Genomic DNA, 14,866 nt, shown 5'->3' on the forward strand with positions numbered 1-14,866 from the left:
AGGATTGTAAGTCTACGTTCCCAATGAGGAGCCAGGTAAAGTAAATGATTGGCAATGGGAGTGAAATGAAGAAGATTCTGATTTGGGGAAAGCATGTTCTGAAGAACTTGAATTTAAAGTAAAAGTAAAGTTTATTTGTTAGTCACAAGTAGGCTACATTCACCTAATGCACCTAACCAGCATGTCTTTCAGACTGTGGGAGGAAACCGGAGCACCCGGAGGAAACCCACGCAGACACAGGGAGAATGTGCAAAATCCACACAGTCACCCGAGGCCAGAATTGAACCCAGGTCCCTGGTACTGTGAGGCAGCAGTGCTAGCCGCGGTGTCACCATCCCACCCCAATGGACATGTCAGGAGTGGGATTTGAACCCACGCCCCTAGAAAGGGACCAGAATTCACCAGGCTTACACAAGACAAAGAATCACACTCCTTGAGTCTGGCGCCTTAGACCACTCGGCCATCCTGACAACTCGCTATTTAAGGACAGTGGTGTAAAATTGATGGTCTAAAACACTCCTGGTTGTGTTTGAGGTGTCAATGGTTCTCTCAATTTGTCTTATTCCATTCTTTGTCATTATTTTTGTCAATATTTTACATTTCCCTTCTTGACATTTCTTTTAGTTTTTTTTGTTTTCTTTCAAACGCGCTTGTGTGTGTCCCGCTCTCTCTTTTTCTCTCCCGACCTGATAATAATTACTTGTGATACCTGGCAAACGAAGTCACCATGAATCCTCACAGCATATCCATTTTAATGTGTTGAAGATGACAAGTAGGACAATCCCTAGTGCCATGTTTGTGGGACTAGGTGAAGGAGGAAGGTACAAACACATTTGAACCCCTGTTCACTACAGACATTCCCTAATCCAAGACTTCCCGTATTTTCATACCCCATATTTTGGATGATCTTCTACTCAGTTTTCCTTTTGCATACCATGCTTAAAGAGAACAAATTCTCTTTAATTGCTGCCAAGACTCAGCCAGGTCTGCTCTGTCCACATTCTACAAGAAGTCAGTAAGTGCCCCAGGATAATTTGCCCACCACTTTCCTCCCGTTTTCTGCAGGGAAACACTTCGCTTGTTGGTGCCTCCTTCAGTGACCAAGCTGAGTGTCAAATTCGCCATCTGAGAAATAAACATTGAAAATCCGAATTCCACCATCCTATGATATACCTCAGTTACTTTAGTAATATCACGTACAGTAAGACTAGATACCGAAACCTCTTTTAATGACTGAAATTGTATTTTCGTTTCATTCTCAAATAATCATATACAGAACCTGAAAGTGTGTTTGTTTCTTTGGGCCCGATTTTACCGTTTGGAGTCTAAGTGCCGGATCCAGGCGTAATGCAGATCCGAGCCCGGAATCCGCCTTGCAGCGCACCCATATGCTTTTTGCCGGGTCCAGTCCGTTCCACGCAGTGGGCGGGGCTTAGCGCTGCCGGAACGATCGGAGCTCTGAAATGCGCATGCGCAGTTCAAAAAAAAATCTGAAGCAGCGCGCCCGGGTGCGAAAGAAAAAAACAGCAGTGTGAGCAGGGAGGGGGGGCGGGGGGGGGCGGGGGGCGGGGGGGGGGGGGGGGGGGGGTGGGGAGGATGGGGGGGGGTGTGCGGGGGAGGATGGACTTGGGAGAATCTTGCAAACTGAAAATAATGTAGCATCTTCTTTGTGTTGCCTAATTATCTATGGGAAAGGTAATTAAACTACAGTGTCCTAGTGAGCAATTAGTGACCTGTATAATACATTTGTGATCTGTAACTGGATTGTTGATGTCCCTGTAGCCATGAGCCAGGTGCTCAAATGTTCAGAGTCATGTGGTGAACTTGGAAGAATTGTCCCCGTGGTGGAACTTGGTTGGAAATAAGATTCAAGGAGATTACTAAATCTGGGAAATCAACCATAGTGAAAAGAAGTTTGTATTGGCAACTCTTCTCTCACATTCCATGGCAGATGTGCCCCTACTTATGAATGTGATTTGCATGAGCAACATTGGGTGCAGCTAATCTGCCTCTGGAGCAGCCTTGGATCCTTTCTTTCATCTTGTTTTCATCTGAACATTGCACAGAATTAGAGGAATTCCCTTTGGAAGATAATGTCAAAATTATAATCGCAGGGACTAAAAACCTGACAGTCACCAATTTGGGAAAATATTTCAAAATATATATCCCCCCCATCCATATTTTAAAATATTTTCCCAAATTTGTGACTGTCAAGTTTTTCCTCAGCAGGAAAGGTCATAGATTCAAGGTGAAGCGGGGGAGGTTTAACACAGATATCAGAAGGACGTATTTTACACAGAGGGTGGTGGGGGCCTGGAATGCGCTGCCAGGCAAGGTGGTGGAGGCGGACACACTGGGAACGTTTAAGACTTATCTAGACAGCCATATGAACGGAGTGGGAATGGAGGGATACAAAAGAATGGTCTAGTTTGGACCAGGGAGCGGCGCGGGCTTGGAGGGCCGAAGGGCCTGTTCCTGTGCTGTATTGTTCTTAAAAACTTCTTGTTCTCTCTGAATATCTGGTGGTGGGGGTAGGGGGTGCCTTTTGCCTGCTACAGATTGGAAACCTTCTCCAAAATGTTTAATTCTGCTTTCAATCAAAATATAATTCCTTGTTGACTGCCTTCAAAGCTGCTACACTCGTTTAAATATTGCAGCAGCAAAACTTTCCCTACCTCCAAGGTGACAAGCTTTGAATCCGGAAGTGTTGACAACTCTGGAAGCTCGCATTAAAAATTCAAATTATCTCAACACTGAAAACACAAGTAATGCTGAGGAAGACCAGGATGGTTGAAATTCCTCTCCCTTCAGGAATCATAGAATCCCTACAAAGCAGAAGGAGGCCATTCAGCCCATCGGGCCTGCACTGACACCCAGGCCCTATCCCCGTAACCCCACGTGTTCAGGACTGAGGTGAGGAAGAACTTCTTCCCTCAGAGACTTGTGAACCTGTGGAATTCTCTACTACAGAAAGCTGTTGGGGCCAGTTTGTTAGATATGTTCAAGAGGGAGCTGGATGTAGTCCTTGCGGTGAATGGGATCAAGGGGCATGGAGAGAAAGTGGGAGTAGGATACTGAGAGTGCATGATCAGCCATGATCATATTGAATGGCGGTGTGGGCTCGAAGGGCTGAATGGCCTCCTCCTGAACCTATTTTCTTTGTTACCCTGCTAATCCCCCGACACTAAGGAACAATTTAACATGCCCAATCCACCTAACCTGCGCATCTTTGAAGTGTGGGAGGAAACCAGAGCACCCGGAGGAAACCCACACAGATACGGGGAGAATGTGCAAACTCCGTACAGACAGTGACCCGAGGCCAGAATCGAACCTGGGTCCCTGGCGCTGTGAGGCAGCAGTGCTAACCACTGTGCCACCGTGCCGTCCCAGCTTCCACCTGCAATTGCCTCCAAGAGGAACATTCACACTTGAATATTGACTTATTTTTCACTCTCTTTATTACTCAGGTTCTTTGCAAAGTGGCAGCATGCACCCTGTCCATTAGAGTGCGGTCAGAGAGAACCAAAAGACAAAGTAAGGATGGCAATGGTTTTGAGGCAAGTTGCAAAACTTACTTTGGCAGGCCAGTTTCCAATGACCTCTGAGTGTATAAGAAAAGTTGTCATCGGGTGCATTGTGGCTTTCCAGTCACAACACTGTGTCTTGGTATTGTTGGAGGTGAAAACACAGGCTGTGCCCAGTCAGTGAGAATAAATAAACACAGCCACCATACTTAAAAGTTAGAAACACACTTGAGAAAAATAAAACTCCAAAATTAAAGCAACAGAATAAAGTATTTCACACTTAAAAGTAATTCTGATGCATACAACTTACAAAAGACATTTGAAACATTCAGAAGTATAGGACAATATTGACGTCTATTGTAGTGGGGATTCATCTAACTTTTAAGAATAATTTTACTTTCATTTCCTCATAAACATTTTATTGGGGATCCCCTTTCTCACACAAATTAATCCTCTGGTCAAAGTTTAGGCTGTCAACATTTTAATGCAGGAACTCATAATAAAGTAAAATAAAGTTTATTTATTAGTCACAAGTAAGGCTTACATTAACACTGCAATGAAGCTACTGTGAAATTCCCCGAGATGCCACAGTCCGGCACCTGTTCAGGTACATTGAGGGAGAATTTAGCATGGCCAATGCACCTAACCAGCATGTCTTTCAGAATGTGGGAGGAAACTGGAGCACCCATAGGAAACCCACGCAGACACAGGGAGAACGTGCAGACTCCACACAGACGGTGACCCAAGCTGGGAATTGAACCCGGGTCCCTGATGCTGTGAAGTAGCAGTGCTAACCACTGTGCTACCGTGCCGCCTGAAATGCGTGTGTATTCTGAAGAAATTCAGAGATCTCAGAGTGACATTGCTCGTAGTAAAAGCACAAAGTAGAAAAATGAGAATTAAAGCAGCGGAGGAGAGCTATGCCATGGGCATCATGACTTGTATTTTCAGCAGTATTTCCACATGTGAGTGATCAAAGAAGGTAAAAATGCAATAAATTAATGGTAAATTAGCTGGATAGAAAGCTGGCTTGTCAATAGCAAGGAGCAGGTTATTGTAACTCAGAAAGGGGTTTAATTGAATTCTGCAGGGATTTTTGGGTCCTTCATTGTACATAGGAACATAGGAATCAGGAGCAGAAGTTGGCAAATTCAGCCCTTCGAGCCTGCTCCGCCATTCAATCAGATCATGGCTGATCTCTCCCTGGTCTCAAATCCACCTTCCCATCTGTTCCCCATGTCCCTTTATCCCCTGTTTTATCAGAAATATATCTATCTCCTTCTTGAAACTTCTTAATGATTCAGACTCCACCGCGCTCTGGGGCAGCGAGTTCCACAAATTCACCACCCTCTGTGAGAAGTAGTTCCTCCTCATCTCAGTTTTAAATCTACTGCCTCTCAACCTATACCTGTGACCTCCTATTCAAGATTGCCTCATAAGAGGAAATATTTGGTCTACATTTACTTTACCAATCCCTTTTAAAATTTTATATACCTCGATCAGATCCCCTCTCATCCTTCTAAACTCCAGCGAGTACAAGCCCAAACTGTTCAATCTCTCCTCAGACGTCAACCCTTTCATCCCCGGAATCAATCTGGTGAACCTCCTCTGAACTGCCTCCAATGCCACCACATCTTTCCTCAAATAAGGAGACCAAAACTGGACACAGTGCTCCAGATGTGGTCTCACCAACACCCTATACAACAAGTATTTGGCGGAGAGCATTAATCACAAATTAGAAAATTTAATAAGGATACCCTCATGTGACCTGGTGATCAGAATAAGTGATTCCAAATCAGATCTGGGCACTATCATATATTTAAGAATAACAACAAAACATGTGGTTGATGAAGTGGCATCCATTAGCATGGAAGAGGATTTGGAAATGTTCGCAGCATTCTTCCAATCAATGCCAAGTGTAGTTTGATAGACAGTCAGCTTGGATTTGAACAATGGAGATCTTGGAAATGTATAAATGAATAGTTCGGAGACTTCCTTAGTTGGTCTTGTAAATCAGAATGTTTGTGTAGAGATCAGAATATTTGTGTAGAGATCTTCCTCAGTGGATTAAATAAGTGAAATAAATTCCACAAAGCGGGTATATAATGCCCGGGCTGTGGAAAGAAGTGAATTGATAGGCTGAATGTGGTGTTTTATGAATTAGAGAGGGGGGGACTATAATTTCTATATAAGTCACATTTTAATAAAAGATCCAATTGGTGGAGTTTAATAACCTAGTCTGGTAGAAACCTGATCTGAATGATATGAAATATTGAACCCAATGGGGCGAATTTTCCCATTCTGCCTGCCACGGGAATCGTAGCGGGCGAGGGGCAGACCATGGAAAAGTCCATTGACCTCGGGTGGGATTTTCCGGTTTCAGGGCAAGCGCAGTCGGGAAATCCCATCTTTGGTTCCTGCTTTCACTGTATTTTGTTAAGTGTTGCAATGATGCTGCCAACTCTTCACTTTTTCCTGCAATTGTCCTCAAAATGCTGGCATTGAATGGATGACAAGAAGCACGAACATAAAGAACTCACATTGACTTGCCAATTATTGATACACTCCCTGGTGTAGCTTTGAGCCAAATCTAATCAAATCATGTTCAAATCCTTGTCAAATCATAGAATCATAGACTCCCAATAGTGCAGAGGGAGGCCAATCAGCCCATCGAGTCTGCACCGACCACAATCCCACCCAGGCCCTATTCCCGTAACCCCACATATTTACCCTGTCAAACCCCCTGATATTAGGGTCAATTTAGCATGGCCAATCTACCTACCCGCACATCTTTGGAATGTGGGAGGAAACCGGAGCACCCAGAGGAAATCCACGTAGACACGGGGAGAATGTGCAAACTCCACACAGACAGTGACCCGAGGCCGGAATTGAACCCAGGTCCCTGTGAGGCAGCATTGCTAACCACTGTGCGGCCATGCCATCTATCCTAAGTTAACCAATCTTAGCCAATGACTATTACTGGGGGACTTACAGATGTAGGGTCCAATTCTCCAACCTCGCCCACAGCTGGGATCCTCCAGTCCTGCTGCGGTGAACAGAGATCTGGCTGAGTGCCAAATTCTCCGTTCTCGCTGGCAGCAACGGCAGGGCGTGATTGGCTGGGGAATTCCGGCCATTGACAGGATCAGTCTTCGATGTGATATCATCTGCAGTCAATAGCCTGATGATTTTTACAACTGGGCTGATTTGAAAATGGATTCTTGGAATACACATCGACAGCTGTTGGCACTCCTGGAACCATCAAGAGTTTTTCAGGAAAGAAGAGGACAATTGAAAATAATTAAGATGTTAAATATTTAAGTCTTCTTTCATCATCTTTTTTCAAAAAAACTTGAATAGTTTAATCAGCAAATGAAGAAATCCTTCTGTTTTGTCTCTTATATTGAAGACCATATGGAAACTATTATTAGCATCACTTGGCTTTGAGGTACACATTTTTACAGGATTTAAAAGGAAAATAAGCAGCCCTGTGTTTCAAAACTATTCCTTAGAAATTAATGGAACCTGAGTTTCAGCAGTTGGGTGATTGCATGTGTCAGACAATAGGGTTTTGTGCCTGTGCATTTGAAAAATCACTTTGTTCTCTAGCCTACAGAGTACTCATAAATTGTAGTAAGTTTATTTTTAACTCTCAGACATGACTCCCAAAGGAAGAAAAATTGGGAGATGTGGATTGGATGTTGCTGGCTTAGCCAGCAATGGCCACACCCCGTGAATGAATTTTTTAAAAATGTGAAATGGGTTCCAACTTTGCCGCGCCATTAGTAGATCAGGACGGCCCTGGAGAACAACACGCTGGACTAAAAATCCATCTCCCAGCCGGCCCCCAACAGTTTGCAAATCTCCCGGCATCTTCCTGATGGCGCGAACTAGATCATGCCTAATAAGGACGTGAGCCCGATTTGCATATGTAAAGTACCATTTAAACATGCATAACCCGTTCAAATCCCAGCGCACAGAATTCGCCAGCCTCCCAACAAAGTGACTGAGTGTGGGAGGATGGCAGTGGCACACCTGACAGACCGATACAGATCACTCCATTATTCTCACCGTTAAGACATATTTTGGGAGAATCCCCTCCCACCCCATTGTCACCTATTTTATATTATCGCCCAAAGTCATGGGGCACCATCTTACTGGCCGTTCACGCCATGCTCCCACTGCCAGCGAGGTCGGAGAATTTGGCACCCAGCCCAATCTCTGTTCAATTCAGCGGGATGGGAAAATCCCGCCAGTGTGAACAGCCGGAATATTCCGGCCATGCCCTGTGCCTTTGTGAGGAGTCTGACAGGCACAAATAAAATAACATAAGAACATAAGAACTAGGAGCAGGAGTGGGCCACCTGGCCCCTCGAGCCTGCTCCGCCATTCAATAAGATCATGGCTGATCTTTTCATGGACTCAGCTCCACTTACCCGCCCGCTCAAAATAACCCTTAATTCCTTTACTGTTCAAAAATTTATCAATCCTTGCCTTAAAAACATTCAATGAGGTAGCCTCAACTGCTTCACTGAGCAGGGAATTCCACAGATTCACAACCCTTTGGTTGAAGAAATTCCTCCTCAAGTCAGCCCTAAATCTGCTCCGCCTTATTTTCAGGCCATGCCCCCTAGTTCTAGTTTCACCTGCCATGGAAACAACCGCCCTGCTTCTATCCTATCTATTCCCTTCATAATCTTAAATATTTCGATAAGATCTCCCCTCATTCTTTTGAATTCCAATGTGTATAGCCCCAGTCTATTCAGTCTCTCCGCATAAGCCAACCCTCTCAACTCCAGAATCAACCTAGTGAATCTCCTCTGCACTCCCTCCAGTGCCAGTATATCCATTTTCAAGAGAAGAGACCAAAACTGTACACAGTGCTCCAGGTGGGGCCTCACCAGCACCTTATACAGCTGTAACATAACCTCCCATAAAAGAATTGCACAAAGGCATATTGTATACCATACTGTGACTTGTTAATCATCTCCCCACTTCTCTGCCCCCTTTACATCCTCACTCCATCCCCTGCCCTCCTCTTAGATGGATGACATGCCAAGTGGGACAATGATGGTTCTTTACAGAGAAGAAGTCGGGATACCAAGTCTTAGGTTACCAAATCCAAATGTATAAAGAGAAACTTGAGGCTCCTCCTCCTGATCTTCCAGTCAAGTCGTGCAATGGAGGTTGCTATTTGAGGGGGAGTGCCAAACAGCACAGAGAAAGGAGAGAAACTAATGAAACAGACCCCTACCCAAACAAAATCTATCCACAGACTGTGATCTGTCATATTTTTGTGATTGAGTTAAGTAAATTTCAGCTCATGACTAATTCAGGGACATGCTGACAGGTTAGCTATTTGTTCAGATACCTCCACCTGCCCAAACACAATGGAAAAGCTTTCAACCTTTATTGAAACAAAGCTGCCCCAAGAGCAGAAATAGATTCTATAAAGATTCCCTTGTTTGATAAGTGTGTAAACTGACAACAGACAGAACCAGGACATACTTATGGTTTGGTTAAACAGCTAACTGTTGACACCAGCCTTTTTTTAATATGAGGTTTGCAGTTGAAATGTTCGAGTGGCGAAGGAAAGAAGGCACACAAATCTATTCATATCCCAGTCTCCTGCTTATAATGAGCACAAACATTTTCAATCTGCCTGAAGATTCAAGGCAGCAGCGTGCGTTGTGATCTGTCAAATAAGGCAGCCTAAACAAATTCGATGAAACATTATGCGAGCATAAAGGTTAATGGTCAAAAATGAATTACAACGAGCACGGGCGAAACAGCGTTATGCTAGTTTACCGATGACATCTACCAGTAGAAATAATGCCAAAATTCCCTCCAATGAGTTAAACTCGTGTCTGTCAAATCAACTATTTAATCATGTGTCCATGTGGGTGGAATATGTTCATAGCGAATGGTGAGACAGAAAGTCCCTGTTTAAAACAGGCAGGCGGAAAACAACAACCTTCTGCCTCATTAGATTTAATTCATTTTTTCAAAATCATTTTTCGTGGTTAAGAGAAGTGACGAGAGATGGGTCATTCATGGCTTAAGCAATGAAGTGATAGAATAACACCAGGCAAACTATATGAATATAAAAACTGTCTGTAAAATCCACCACGCAAACCAGCCTCCCCCATGCATTGACTCTGTCTACACTTTCCACTGCCTCGGCAAAGCAGTCAGCATAATCAAGGACCCCGACGCAGCCTGGACATTCTCTCTTCCACCTTCATAGAGATCATAGAATCATAGAACCCTAGTGCAGAAAGAGGCCATTTGGCCCATCGAGTCTGCACCGACCACAACCCCACCCAGGCCCTACCCCCCTATCCCTACATATTTACCCGCTAATCCCTTTAACCTACACTAAGGGGCAATTTTAGCATGGCCAATCAACCTAACCCGCACATCTTTGGACTGTGGGAGGAAACCGGAGCACCCAGAGGAAACCCACGCAGACACGAGGAGAATGTGCAAACTCCACACAGACAGGGACGCAAGCCGGGAATTGAACCCAGGTCCCTGGAGCTGTGAAGCAGCAGTGCTAACCACTGTGCCATCATGCCACCCTTCTTCCATTGGGTAAAAGATACAAAGGTCTGAGAACACGTACCAACCTATTCAAGAACAGCTTCTTCCCTGCTGCCTTTTGAATGGACTTACCTTATATTAACCTGATCTTTCTCTACACCCTAGCTCAGACTGTAACATTTTGCACCCTCTCCTTTCCTTCTCCCCTTCTCTATGAACTGTATGTTTTGTCTCTATAATGCACAAGAAACAATGCTTTTCACTGTATCCCAATATATGTGACAATAATAAATCAAATGAAAAATCAGTAGTCATGAATTCTTCGGCTGGGCACAATGCCCATATTACCCACTCTGAGCTAAAGCCAATTGTTTTTATATTTGAGGTCTGCTCTTTGTACATGCGGCTGAAGCAGTGACCAAAATACCTGAACTTTGTGAGAAATGGATTGGTTTTTGCAATGACTTGTAATGCCCAGTGTGCTGGACAGATATTCTGGATGGAGAGCGTTGTTGCCCATTACTAACCTCTTCCAAGTTGCTGTGCTGTCCAAGGAGTACATGACTATATTTATCTACCTCTGCTCCGGACCAGCCTCCAATTCTGTTCTCCTCAGCACACCTAAACAGTTCAGTGCTGATTTTAGAACCTTCAGCAAGGTTATCTTAATACCCTCATAATCTACAGGAGGAATTTTAAAATGCAGGACATGGCTTTAAAGCAAAAAGTATGATTTGTGCCTTTCCACAGTTTGTTCACATTCAGTAGCTGTGTACTTCAACAAACCTGAATGACTAAATGAGCGACTGTTTTGCATTTCCAACAACAGTGCTGCTAAAGCAGTGCTGGGTATCTTTACCAAGGCTGGTTACTTAAGCATATCATAGAATCATAGAAGGGCAGAAAGAGGCCATTCGGCCCATTGAGCCTGCACCGACAACAATCCCACCCAGGCCCCATCCCGTAACCCCACACAATTACCCTGCTAATCCCCCTGACACTTGGGCAATTTAGCCAATCCACCTCACCCGCAGGAGGAAACTGGAGCACCTGGAGGAAACCCATGCAGACACAAGGAGAATGTGCAAACTCCACACAGACTGTGACCCGAGGCTGGAATTGAACCTGGGTCCCTGGCGCTGTGAGGCAGCAGTGCTAACCACTGTGCCACCGTGCCACCCTGAACTGAGCAAAGACAAGACAGGCAGAATAAATATGGCTCAGAGTCTGTAGCCCTACACATATACCTTGTGAGTGCAACTTCCCTGAGTGCAGTGCATGATGACAGAATGTACGTAATGTCCACTCTGCAATGTCACATATTAATTAAAATTAAATAAATTGGATAAAGTATCTTTTCATTTAATAGGTATTAAGGGTGAAATTGCTTCCATTGATATATTTCATGAAAAAGTCAGCATTACTACAGAGCACAATCTTTCAATAAAATTATCGACAAGGGGAATTTCATTCCCATAGAAACCTGGTAATATATTCTCCTTCGTGTTGATCCTGTGGAAGTAATGAAACACCAACAGCATGCACTATTGGATATTTAATTTGAGAGTTAAGGCCTATTAAAAACATTACATTCATCTTCTGTAGAACAGTCCATTTAAATACAATTCCTTCAGGTTTATAATTCCACAAATGTCTAATTTTGCTTCCTCTGCTCACTTAGCTATGGGGACCCTGTTTAAAACATAATAAAAACCACTTTCCATAAAATCCAAAGAATCCTACAATGCAGAAGGAGGCCATTTGGCCCATCAAGAGGGCATAGGTTTAAGTTGAGAGGGGAGAAATACAAAAGGGTCCAGAGGGTGGTGAGTGTCTGGAACAAGCTGCCAGAGGTAGCAGTAGAGGCAGGTACAATTTTGTCTTTTAAAAAGCATTTAGACAGTTACATGAGTAAGATGGGAATAGAGGGATATGGGAAAAAAGCAGGCAATTGGGACTACCTTAGGGGTTTACAAAGAAAGGGTGGCATGGACAAGTTGCGTTGTAAACCTCTATGACTCTTTGAGTCTGCACCGACCACAATCCCACCCAGGCCCTATCCCCATAACCCCATGCACTTACCCTAGCTAGTCCCCCTAACACTGAGGGGCAATTTAGCATGGCCAATCCACCTAACCTGCACATCTTTTGGACTGTGGGAGGAAACCGGAGCTCCTGGAAGGAACGCAGGCAGACACGGGGAGAACGTGCAGACCCCACACAGACAGTCACCCAAGCCGGGAACCGAACCCTGGCAACTGTACAGTTCTCACTTTGCAGTGCCAACGTCCCTGCCTCTGAGCCAGAGATCTGGATTCCAGTCCCACTCCAGGAGTTGATGACATCTGATGTGCTAAGTGTAATTTTACAAGATGTTGATTTTAAATTTAAATTTTCATAACACAGCCGAACCGGTTGAATATCAACTTGTAAATCCTTCTAAACACAGGCCGATGGCTTGTGGTAAGAGTGTGAGAGGTTCATGGTCAGCCCCAAGTGATGGAAAGAAATTCGAGCTTCTACCATCACGATCCTTAGCTCCAGACTACAGCAACTCAGGCTCCTTGGGGGACCAGTTGACTGGATGACTGGTGTGAATCAGATTGGTGCCAAGGGCACAGGGTTCGACCCTCATTCCATATAGGGTGGATTTGGAATCTGCCTCTTTACCCTGCCAGGGGTGGAGATTAAGTTGTTGGGGGACAGATCTACTTTCAGGCAGAAAACCCAAAGAAGAACAGAAGCTTCATTATGGATATTTTGGGTCCTTGGAGGATTTGGCCACTGAATCTTCAATGCTGTTGGATTGATATGATGACAACGTCTGGCTCTGTCAGGAACCTGTTGTCTGCCCCTTGGGTCAAGGGTGATGTCTACTCAGGATCAGGACTTTTTTACCATGGGTCTTCATGTGACTGAACATTTCAATTCTTGACATGAAGATCGTTGCACACTTGGAGCAGGGTGTCCCATGAAGTAGTATAAGGATTTGCTTCCTTTTCTTTCCTTCTCTGCCACCACTGTGCCTTATCATTAAGGTGTTTAGAGTTAAAGCGCGATGAGGCCCGGTCGACAAGTTGTCACTATTTTGGCCTCCTTCTGCACTATAGCAATTTTGTGAGGATTGGTAGCAGTCTTTTCCCAGTCATTAATGTTAATGCTGTGCTTCAACGAGATCTTCAGAGTGTCATTGAAGCATTCTCTTTGTCCTCCTCTGGAACGGTGAGAATTGAGGGAACAGGACCTCAGGGGAGGAGACCAGCCTCCCATCTATTGACTCTGTCTACACTTCCCGCTGCCTCAGAAAAGCAGCCAGCATAATTAAGGACCCCATGCACCCCGAACATACCCTCTTCCATCTTCTTCCGTCGGGAAAAAGATACAAAAGTCTGAGGTCACGTACCAACCGACTAAAGAACAGCTTCTTCCCTGCTGCCATCAGACTTTTGAATGGCCTTACCTCGCACTAAGTTGATCTTTCTCTAAACGCTAGCTATGACTGTAACACTACATTCTACACCCTCTCCTTTCCTTCTCCTCTATGTACTCTATGAACAATATGCTTTGTCTGTACAACGCTCAAGAAACAATACTTTTCCCTGTATCCCAATACATGTGACAATAATAAATCAAATCAAATCAGACGCTTTTTGGCCATCCATCTAGACCATTGAAGTTGATTTTGAAGGGGCTTTGCCTGAACACTGTGGAGCCAACTTCAAGATGGACAAGGGCATTTGGTTCACCCATCCTTGTTTGGCTGCTAAGGGAATGACCAAATGCAGATTAATATGTGCTCCCTATCTTTTCTCACTGTGCTTCTTGTAATATTTCAAACCAGGGTCATGTACAGGCTGAAAACCAACAATTAATCAGCAGAATGCATTAGAAATTCATCTCCAAATGTTTTGATATGAGTGAAGATAAGAAGGTAGTTCCTAAAACCCATCAAAATGTGAATCTACAATGCTTTTACATTTCTGGAGGCTACTTGCTTTCTATTAGAGAGTGCCATTGACAGTGCAATGCTGTGATCTTATTGTTGATGGCACATCTTCAATGTAAAAGTGCTTTAACAGATTGGAGTAGAAAGGAGCAGGGAGTGGGGTTTGAGTCAAAAATATATGACTTGGAAAGATGGTGCAGGGAATGACATAAATAATCCATTTGCACTGACTTGAACCGAAGCGTGCATCTTTTATTCACTTTAGGATTGTTGAGACAAAGAGAAAGCTGGTTTACTCTTGCAAAATCCAATGAAGAATCTTTTTTCTTAACACGGGTTAGCAAAACCAGAAATGGATCCTGCTCTCAGCACTGACATCCTTCATCTTGATGGGCACCAAAGAATATTAAACAAAAAACAAAAGGGTTCGTGAGTCCTGAGGCTATTCTGATGAAATGTAACGTGGGGAGAAAATAACCGAGTGAAGCAACATTCTGAGCAGCAGTGCTAAAAGATTAAAACCAGAGGAAGGCTTGTTTTAACACCAAGTTTCGTGGCAGAGGTCACAGAGAACAAAAACGATCTACATGGGGTTGGCAGCTTAAAAATGAATGTTACTTTGGAAATTCTGGATAGAATGGTGTCAAAATGAGTCATCATTAATCTACAGGGTAGGAATCATCAACTCTTTGTGTGTAACCTCAGACAATTCTGAGGAATGATCTGACGGAGAACATCAAGTAGATGGCAGGAAGGATTAAAAGTAACAGACACAAACAGGAGAGACTAAAGGTCGCAACCCAAATTCTGTTCACACACCAGAGAAAGGAATGAGTCATAGATTTCCAGGGGG

At 44.1% G+C, this 14,866-nt stretch overlaps 1 non-coding gene across 1 annotated transcript; it reads right to left on the minus strand.

Moving 5' to 3' along the window:
- Positions 1 to 351: 351 nt before the first annotated feature.
- trnal-caa (transfer RNA leucine (anticodon CAA)) lies at positions 352 to 470 on the minus strand. Its single transcript has 2 exons — positions 433 to 470; positions 352 to 397 (listed from the first exon to the last, which is right to left on the minus strand). It is a non-coding gene; the product is annotated as a tRNA-Leu (tRNA).
- Between the last annotated feature and the right edge of the window lie 14,396 nt (positions 471 to 14,866).

Source organism: Mustelus asterias, chromosome 18 (assembly GCF_964213995.1).
Source record: "Mustelus asterias chromosome 18, sMusAst1.hap1.1, whole genome shotgun sequence".
Taxonomy (NCBI): Eukaryota; Metazoa; Chordata; class Chondrichthyes; order Carcharhiniformes; family Triakidae; genus Mustelus; species Mustelus asterias.